The following is a 10,302-nucleotide window of genomic DNA, read 5'->3' on the forward strand; positions in this document are numbered from 1 at the left end:
ATACCACCTTACACGGGGACAAAGAGGAAGGTGCAGATGAAAGTGCAGGTTCCTTCATCAGGTGGGGGGAGGAATACTAGTTGGCGACGTCACTGGCACAGGGCCTCTCATAGTACGCAAAAGTGTTGCTGCCGGTGGGAGGCGCCCCCGCCGTGCAAACACACCGCTGTACTTTGAGGGGCCCTGTGCCAGTGCCAATGCCAACGAGTGGGCCCCCCCTGCTTGCTCAGGTTCACAGCACTTGCAAAGTTGAAATACTTACCTCTCCCTGCTCCACTGCCGTGACGTGGTCCAGATTTCCTGGGCCCACTAATTACTTGAACCAGCCCTACCCCCCACAACTTTAGCCAAATGACCCCCAATTTCAAATGCCTTCCAATTATTATAAGGTAAATTACGCTTGACAAGCTTCATTAAGAAGAATGGATGGTTTTGACATTAAAATGGGTACTCTAGGTGTTTTCCTGGCCCCCACTCACTGCCGACTATGCTGCCCCATTGACTTGCATTGGGTTTCGTGTTTCGGTCGATCCCGACTTTACGTCATAATCGGCCGATTTCACTCGACCCGACTTTGGACATAGTCGGGTTTCGCAAAACCCGGCTCGACTCTAAAAAGGTCAAGGTCACTCAACTCTAGTTACGACCGATATGAGCACAGCCGTGGTCAAACATCAACAGGCCATATTGAAATTAATTTATTTGTGGAATCGAAGCCACACAGCGCAGGAGCTCTGGAATACCATCAAGCAGGAGAGCGACGTGTGGTTTGTGCCAGTGAATCTCCAGCCAGGCATGGTAGTGTGAGACAATGGCCGAAATCTGGTGGCGGATCTTGATGCACTGTGGCACAAGGTCCGCCTAGAGTGTGCTCACTTGCAGCGTTCCAGCATGGCAAGATCGTGCATTGCAGCTCTGCAGCGCCGATTCCGGCTTCTGGAACATTGCATCATATGTGACCTACCCACCAGTTGGAATTCAACTTTACATATGTTGGAGCGGTTTTGTGAGCAGCAGGCAGCAGTAATGGAGTACCAGCTGCATCAGGCGCAAACAAGTCGCACTGCGCGCCATTCACACTTTACCACCACTGAGTGGGCCTCTATGAAGGACATCTGCCACGTTTTGCATGCCTTCGATGATTCCACGTGGATGGCGAGTGCACATGATGCACTAGTCGCATGACTATCCCCCTTATCTGCCTGCTTGAAAAAACACTGCAAGCACTAAGGGAGGAGGTTGTGGAAGAGGTGGAGGATGAGGAGTCACAAATGCCACCTGGTTCTGGACAGTCTGCGCAACGTGGTTCCTCACAAAGGCCTAGGCAGGGGACACTTTGTGAGGAGGATGAGGAGGAGTCAATGGAGGAGGAGAGGAGGGAGGTACACAATGCTCTAGTAGTCAGTATGTAGAGCAAGGTTGGGGTGATGCAGAGCAGGCAGAGATGATGCCTCAAGCAGGGGACAGCATTTTTGGCCAGTTGGCAATTTGCAGCACATGGTTGATTTCATGCTGCAGTGCCTGAGAAACGACCGCTGCATCGCCCACATTCTCAACACGGCTGATTATTGGGTGTACACCCTCCTAGATCCTCGCTACTGGGACAACTTACAAAGCCTCATAACACCGTTGAACTGGGAGCGAGAAATGTGGGAGTACCAAGACACACTGGTGCATTCCATCATGTTCTCCATTGTAACCGAGAGCAGTGCTGCTAGTGCTTTACAAAGCAGCTCAGTGCGTCGAGGCAGCTCTGCACAAAGAGGGAGCAGAAGCAGTGCCTCAGCACAAGGCAAGACCAGTATGGTCCAAATGTGGCAAAGTTTTGTGTGCCCGCCACAAATGTCTACACCATCACAGATGGCTCCAGTCAGCAGGAGGCAACGCTTCCCTCAGATGGTGACAGACTACATGTCTTGCCCTCTCAGTGTTCTCCCACACGGCTCTTCCCCCTTCAAGTTTTGGGTCTCTAAGCTGAATCCAGAGTATGAAAAAAAAAATTTGTAGTTCCAGCTCCTTTAAAAATTTCCAATTCTTTATTAATCCATTAAAAATGCAAAGTCCTTGTACAGCGTGGATGTTGATACAGTGGATACAAATAAACAAGCAACGCATTTCGATCAGATATGATCTTTTTCACAGCTTCACTCTAAGCTGGATACATGGCCAGAGCTTAGCCTGTATGCATTGGAGGTGCTGGCTTGCCCCGCTGCTAGTGTATTATCGGAACGCATCTTTAGTGCCGCAGGTGGTGTACTAACAGACCATCACATGCGACTATCCTCCAATAACATTGACCAGTTTACTTTTCTGAAAATGAACAAGGCCTGGATCTCGCAGGAATTTGCCAGTCCTCTTCCAGATTAAATAATTGGTTGGCAACAGTATCCAGGTCTCCTGTTGTGTTCATGTTTCTACCAGCTGAACTGTAATCCCTGGGCTCCAACACCGCCAGTTGCTGCTCAGAAGTGCCATCTGCACAGTCAACACTTGCTGCCGTGTTATTGGGGTTCAGTAACGTCAGCTGATCCCCTGCTGTGTATCCGGCAATTTCTCCTGCTCCGTCCACACTCGCACTACAACAGATATTAAACTTGCTCCAATTTGGCCTCAGGCTACACTCTGTTTCTAGCATTGACCCTGAGCTCCAACACTGCCAGTTGCATCTCAGAAAGTGCCGTCTGCACAGTCAACACTTGCTACCGTGTTATTGGGGTTCAGTAACGTCAGTTGATCCTTTGCTGTGTGTGCGGCAATTTCTCCTGCTCCCTCCACATTTCCACTACTACAGATATTAAACTTGCTCAAATTACGCTTCTGCCTCCACTCTGTTTCTCCTTTAATCCCTGGGCTCCAACACCGCCAGTTGCTGCTTGGAAGTGCTGTCTGTATAGTCAACACACGCTCCAGTGTTATTGGGGTTCAGTAACATCAGCTGATCCCCTGCTGTGTGTGCGGCAATTTCTCCTGCTCCCTCCACATTCACACTACTACAGATATTAAACTTGCTCCATTTAGGCCTCTGCCTACAATCTGTTTCTAGCATTGACCCTGGGCTCCAGCACCGCCAGTTGCTGCTCAGAAGTGCCGTCTGCACAGTCAACACATGCTCCAGTGTTATTGGGGTTCAGTAACATCAGCTGATCCCCTGCTGTGTGTGGCAATTTCTCCTGCTCCCTCCTCATTCACACTACTACAGATATAAACTTGCTCCTATTACGCTTCTGCCTACACTCTGTTTCTCCTGTAATCCCTGGGCTCCAACACTGCCAGTTGTTGCTCAGAAGTGTCTTTGGCACGTGTACACCCTCCTGCCCAGCGTGGTTCCAGCACGCCAGCTGTTTCCGGGTAGTGTCAAGGTCACTTTGCCTCCAATGCGTTGTCCTGTCGGGTTGCGGTCGGGTTAGCCGACTCTATGGTGCGTGCAGTTTAGGTGCTTCCTATGTGGGCTGCGGGATCTGGCAATCAAGGCTGGTTCCGTAGTGCCAATAGGACAAACTCCCCCTGCAGGACTGTGGGTTTCGGTAACTGCGGACAGCTCGCGGCCTTGCTACATTTTTTTTCATGTGGACCTTCTGCTGCCTACCTGCGTTCCAGTGAAGGGATTGACAGAGGGGAGAGGCCGGGGAATAGCGGGCCCTAATTTACACATATTTTAAAAAAATAGCTGCTAGCAAACAACCCTTAGAAAAAAACATCATCAACATACAGTATGTGAGGATATTGAATACATACCATAAGGTAAGGAGAAGACGCTCCTCTGCGGATATGCTTTTTTGCATCCCGGTGTCCTGATACGTGAGTCCTGGACATAGTGTCTCCAACAAGATATCTAATGTTGGTATTGTCATTCGACAGTATAGGTAAAACTTATCAGGATGTGCTCGCAGAGCTGTATAGAGCCTCTGAAAATGGCCTTTAGTGAGGCGTTGGGTCAAAAGAGGATGCACCCACAATCTTCTTCTCCTCCTTCGCGGATCAACAATCACATGGCTGCCCAAACCGACGCGACAAGACCCAGTTAAATAAGACCCGCTGAGTTGGGGTGAAGTGCAGTAGTTCAGACATGGTGCAAACGTTACCACAACACACCAACAGATGCACAACCACAAAATGGCCATAATGGGAGGGTGCCACCTGTGGTACAGGCCTTAAATAGGGTTGTTGATGGTAATTTAAATTAATTTCAGCCTATAAAACCGTTAAATGTCCATTTTGTCAGGCTGCGTGATAAAGCACAGTACAGATGTCATACGGATTACATACGCAACATTACATGCGCAAAATACGCGGCCACAACTTGACAATGGATTACATACGGTACACTATTTCTGGATTATTTCTGCGTATTACGGCAGTAACAAAAAACGACCGTATTTTCATATGCCTAGTGTGACGCCGGCCTAAGGGCTAGGGGGCTGCAAAAGGAAGAGAAATGGCAGTAGAAGCAGGAAAAATGCCCTGCAAGCAAATGCGGATAGGAAAATGACTTAAAGGGGATCTGTCACCATAGCAATCATGGTAAAATAGGAAGTAAATGAATAACTTTAAAATTATAACAGTGCCTTCACAGAGCCTAAGGCTTGCTACTGCCAGTCCAGTTAAAAATGTCACCCACAGATTATGGGGCACAGTATCCCTACAGAAGCAGCTTACAAATTTCACGCACAGAGCATGGGGCACATTACTCCCACAGCTCCAAAACATCAGCTCTAGTAGTGCACGTTAAAAATGCAGCCGATGAATAGCTGGTAGTATGATTTTGGATTGATCTGGTGATTTGCCGAGAGGCATACTATCGGCGGTCCAGTTAAAAATTTCACCCACAGAGTATGTTTTCATACTTCCACCTCCCCAGGGCTGTATTTAGAGTTTCTGCTGCCCTAGGCACTTTTAGTGCTGCCTCCCCCTTTGGTGAGTATGACACTATCGGCAGTGACTTTGGCAAAAATCGCTGATGTGAAAGTAGCCTTTTGCAGCAGATCCGGCAATTTTTCCGCATCTGCCGCGTAACGGATCACTTACGGCAACACTGCATTCGGCCTCATTCATTTCCTATGGGATTTGTGGACATTTGCGGAACTTGCCGCGATCTGGCAAATGCGGTATTATACCTCCCAACTTTTGAAGAAGGGAAAGAGGGATAAAGTTTGCGGCGCGCTAAGCGTGTCGTGGTAAATTTTAGGTCACTCCTCTGACCACACCCATTTTACTAGTCACACCCATATCCACGCCCCAACCACACCCATTTAGTACTGCTGATCCCACTGTTTCATAAATAATAATTATAAACAAAAAAAATATGGCCACACAGCGCTCCATACTGTATAACGACCCCACATGATGCTCAATACTGTATAATGGCCACACATGATGCTCCATACTGTATAATGGCCACACAGTGCTCTATACTGTATAATGGCCACACATGATGCTCCATACTGTATAATGGCCACACAGTGGTCCATACTATAATATGGCCCCACATCATGCTGCGTACTGTATAATGGCCACACATGATGCTCAATACTGTATAATGGCCACAAATTATGCTCCATACTGTATAATGGCCACACATGATTCTCCATACAGTATTATGGCCGTCAATTTTTCCGCATCTGCCGCGTAACGGATCACTTACGGCAACACTGCATTCGGCCTCATTCATTTCCTATGGGATTTGTGGACATTTGCGGAACTTGCCGCGATCTGGCAAATGCGGTATTATACCTCCCAACTTTTGAAGAAGGGAAAGAGGGATAAAGTTTGCGGCGCGCTAAGCGTGTCGTGGTAAATTTTAGGTCACTCCTCTGACCACACCCATTTTACTAGTCACACCCATATCCACGCCCCAACCACACCCATTTAGTACTGCTGATCCCACTGTTTCATAAATAATAATTATAAACAAAAAAAATATGGCCACACAGCGCTCCATACTGTATAACGACCCCACATGATGCTCAATACTGTATAATGGCCACACATGATGCTCCATACTGTATAATGGCCACACAGTGCTCTATACTGTATAATGGCCACACATGATGCTCCATACTGTATAATGGCCACACAGTGGTCCATACTATAATATGGCCCCACATCATGCTGCGTACTGTATAATGGCCACACATGATGCTCAATACTGTATAATGGCCACAAATGATGCTCCATACTGTATAATGGCCACACATGATTCTCCATACAGTATTATGGCCACACTTGATGCTCCATACTGTATAATTGCCACACATAATGCTCAATACTGTATAATGGCCACACATGATGCTCCATACTGTATAATGGCCACCCATGATACTCCATACTATATAATGGCCACACATGATGCTCCATACTGCATAATGGCCCCCTCCCTCCCATCTTGTATGCATGGCTCATCTCCCCCCTTCCCATCTTGTATGCATGGCTCATCTCCCCCCTTCGTATGCATGGCTGGCTCCCCCCACCTCCCATTCTGTATGCATGGCTCATCTGCCCCCAACCTGTATGCATGGCTCATCTCCCCCTCCCCCCCCATCCTGTATGCATGGCTCATCTCCCCCTCCCCTCCCATCCTGTATGCATGGCTCATCTCCCCCCTCCCATCTTGTATGAATGGCTCATCTCCTCCTCCCCCTCCCATCCTGTATGCATGGCTCATCTCCCCCCTCCCATCTTGTATGCATGGCTCATCTCCCCCTCCCCTCCCAGCCTGGATGCATGGCTCATCTCCACCCCCATCCTGTATGCATGGCTCATCTCCCCCCTCCCATCTTGTATGAATGGCTCATCTCCTCCTCCCCCTCCCATCCTGGATGCATGGCTCATCTCCCCCCTCCCATCCAGAATGCATGGCTCATCTCCCCCTCCCCTCTCATCCTGTATGCATGGCTCATCTCCCCCTTCCATCCTGTATGCATGGCTCATCTTCCCCTCCCCCTCCCATCCTGTATGCATGGCTCATCTCACCCCACCCATCCTGTATGAATGGCTCATCTCCCCCTCCCATCCTGTATGCATGGCTCATCTCACCCCCCATCCTGAATGCATGGCTCATCTCACCCCCCATCCTGTATGCATGGCTCGGCTCCTAGCTCCCATCTTACATCTAGCATGGCTCGGCTTCCTGTCCTCCTTCATCCTACCCCCTCCTCCCTCGCTGTCACACTCACCTTTCCCACACTGCGCTGAACATCCCTCCATCTCTGTCCCGGCGCAGTACCTTCTTCCTGCGTGAGCCGTCATGTGGTACCGCTCATTAAGGTCATGAATAGGCATCCATGTTCATCACCTTAATGAGCGGTACCACGTGACCGCTCACACAGGACGAGCTGCCAGAGCTGAGACCAGGCATCGCTAGAGTAGGGTGAGTATGACGTATTTAATGAGGCAGGCAGGCGGGCGGGCGTGCGGTAGGGGGGACGGTCAGTCGGGAGGTGACCCCGGAATTTAATAAAAAATTTTAAAAAACTTGCTCAGGTGCTGCCCCTCGCATCATCCCGCCCTAGGCACGTGCCTTCAAGTGCCTAGTGGCAAATACGGCCCTGATTCCCCCACAGAAATTGATAACAAATTTCACCCACAAAACATGTTTGTACATTTCGCCAAGAGGATCTGATAACAAACTTCATCCACAGAGCATGTTTTCACATTTACCCCACAGAAGCTGATTAAAAATTTCACACCCTGATAATAGGGCACAGTACGCCCAAAGGCACGACGGTTGCAGAGTACACAGCAACTTAAAGGAACAGTATTCCCACAAATATGGGATAAAGAATACATACAGTGACTTGTGGCACAGTATTATCACAGACATGGTTGCATAAGAGTAGAAAAATATGTTAGACGCGCATCACTCCCACTGATACGATTGCAGATTATAAAAACTTTTGAGTACACACAGTACTATCACAGACTCAGGTACAGAGTACACATAGAGTGTTTTTGCAAAACTGCGCACATGCAAAACCTAATTCTGTCGCTCACTACAGCTGCGTCCTGCCCTAACACTAAGCAGATCAGAAGTAGGGGGTCCTGGGTTCAATTCCATCCAAGGACAACACCTGTAAGGAGTTTGTATCTTCTCCCGTGGGTTTCCTCCCACACTCCAAACATATACTAATAAGAAAAATAGATTGTGAGCCCCAATGGGGACAGTGCTGATAAAACTAATGGTGCTATACAACTGAGCAAAATAAATAAAATAAAGAGTCGAGAGGAATAATCCAGCACTGTTTTATTTAACCGAAATGACTTAAAACAAACTAGAATTTACCAAACTAAAACTAGCAATCTACAACCAGTAGTAATCCAACACTGTTTTTTTCATAGTTTTTTATTTTTCTATGTAAATCACTTAAAACAACCTAGATTTAACTAAACTAATACTAGCTATCTTGAACCACGAGGTGTAGGTCCAAATGGAGGAGGAGGTGAACGTGGCAGAACAGGTAGAGGCACATGATGAGGTAGCCAACACAGTGGTTTGGGTTTTTAGGGAGGAGGCACCCAAATGAAACGAATGACAAATGGAGTTGAATACTGGATGGGCGCAACTGGTATAGTTGTCTAGTCATCCAAAGGTATAGACAAGTCTATGCATGGCTCATTTTAAGGAATATTATGTTCCCGGCGTTGGATGTGGACAGGTAGATGTTCCTGTCTGTGATCACACAACCTGGCATGCTCAATACACATTCTGACATGACATTTGCCGCAGGGCAGGCCAGCATCTCCAAGGCATAAAGAGAAAGCTCAGGCCATGTGTCCAATTTGGAGACCCAGAAGTTAAATGAGGAAGACCCATCTGTTAGTGCTAGGAGACGTGTAGACACATACTCTTATACCATGTTGTTGTAAGGCTGGCTCCTGCTAATATGGACTCTATGACATGGTGGTGCAGTATGTTGTGGCATGCTCATAAAGTTTTGCCACATTTCAGCCATGCTAACCCTGCCTTCTGAGGTGCTGACGGTACCCCAGCTGCTGGTGGTACCCCAGCTAACTCTGCCTCTGCTTTTTTCTTCCACTGAGCCCCCGCTGTCAAGTGAGAAAGCCATCAGTAGTTTCCTTACCAACATTTGTTTGTATTCACCACCTCATCCATCAGGGCATGAATAGTTTTTCAAGCAGGCATATAAGTGGTATAGTAATGCTGATGATGGCATTATCAGTGCTGTTCATATTGGTGGAATATTTGAAGCAGTGCAAGAGGGCACACACAGCTCACTTGGAGGCCCACTCATTGGTTGTGAAGTGGTGTTGTTCTGCAAAGAAACTCAGCCATGCTTGCTGCAGCTGAAACCACTGTTGCCTGTGGCTGCTCGCACAGTCTCTCCAGGATACGTAAAGTGGAGTTCCACCTTGTTGGTACATGGCATATCTGCTGGTGAGTGGAAGGCAGAAATGATGCAGTAGTGCAAACAGGTGAGCAGCAGCAGGGTGAGAACACCGAAAGTGCGCACACACTGCCCACACTTTCAAATGCCACTCTGACATGTGAAGGTAGTATTTCAGGATGTTCTGCACCACCAAGTTAAGCACGTGCCAAGCAAGGGATGTGCATCATACCAGCTAGGCCCAGAACTGCTACGAGATTGTGCCCGTGATCGCACACGACCAGGTTGGGCTTGAAGTCACCGGCACCCACCACTCACCTTTCTGCTGTTTGATCTCAGTCCTCAGCTCCTGCATATTGTGGGGTTTGTCCCCCAAACAGATGAGTTTCAGAATAGCCTGATGTTGCTTCTTCCTGGCTGGGGGAATGGCAGCATTTTCAAAGGCCAGGAATTTGGAAATACTATTATTCAGGACCATGGCTCGTGGGTGTCTAGATGGGTATCATCTTTTTCTCTCAAAGGTTTTTGGGATGAAAAGCTGAACACTTCTATGGAATGGTGTGGAGATGCCCGGTGACACTAGTGGTGATGGTGATGCTGTCACATCCTCTCTTTGTCGGGAGGCAGGTGGCCCTGTTCATAATGAGCAAGAGGAATAGGCCAAGAGTACAGCAGAAGAGGAAGCATGTGGAGGCTCAGATCTATCATGCTTTTTAAGGTATGTACTCCTTTGCACCTCATACTTGGAATTCAGATGCCTCATCATACAGGTGGTGCTCAGTTTCAGAACATTTATGCCTTCCTTCAAGGTCTAATGGCACAGCATGCAAATCACCTGTTGCTTGTTGGCAGCACATTCCCTGAAGAAATGCTAGACCAAGGATCTCTTTTGAGCTGTCTTTGGTGTGCTGATTTCAGCTGCGTGATGGGCAGCAGCAGCCAACACATTGGTCAGTGACCG

The sequence above is a fragment of the Ranitomeya imitator genome, chromosome 5 (assembly GCF_032444005.1).
Source record: "Ranitomeya imitator isolate aRanImi1 chromosome 5, aRanImi1.pri, whole genome shotgun sequence".
In the NCBI taxonomy this organism is placed as follows: domain Eukaryota; kingdom Metazoa; phylum Chordata; class Amphibia; order Anura; family Dendrobatidae; genus Ranitomeya; species Ranitomeya imitator.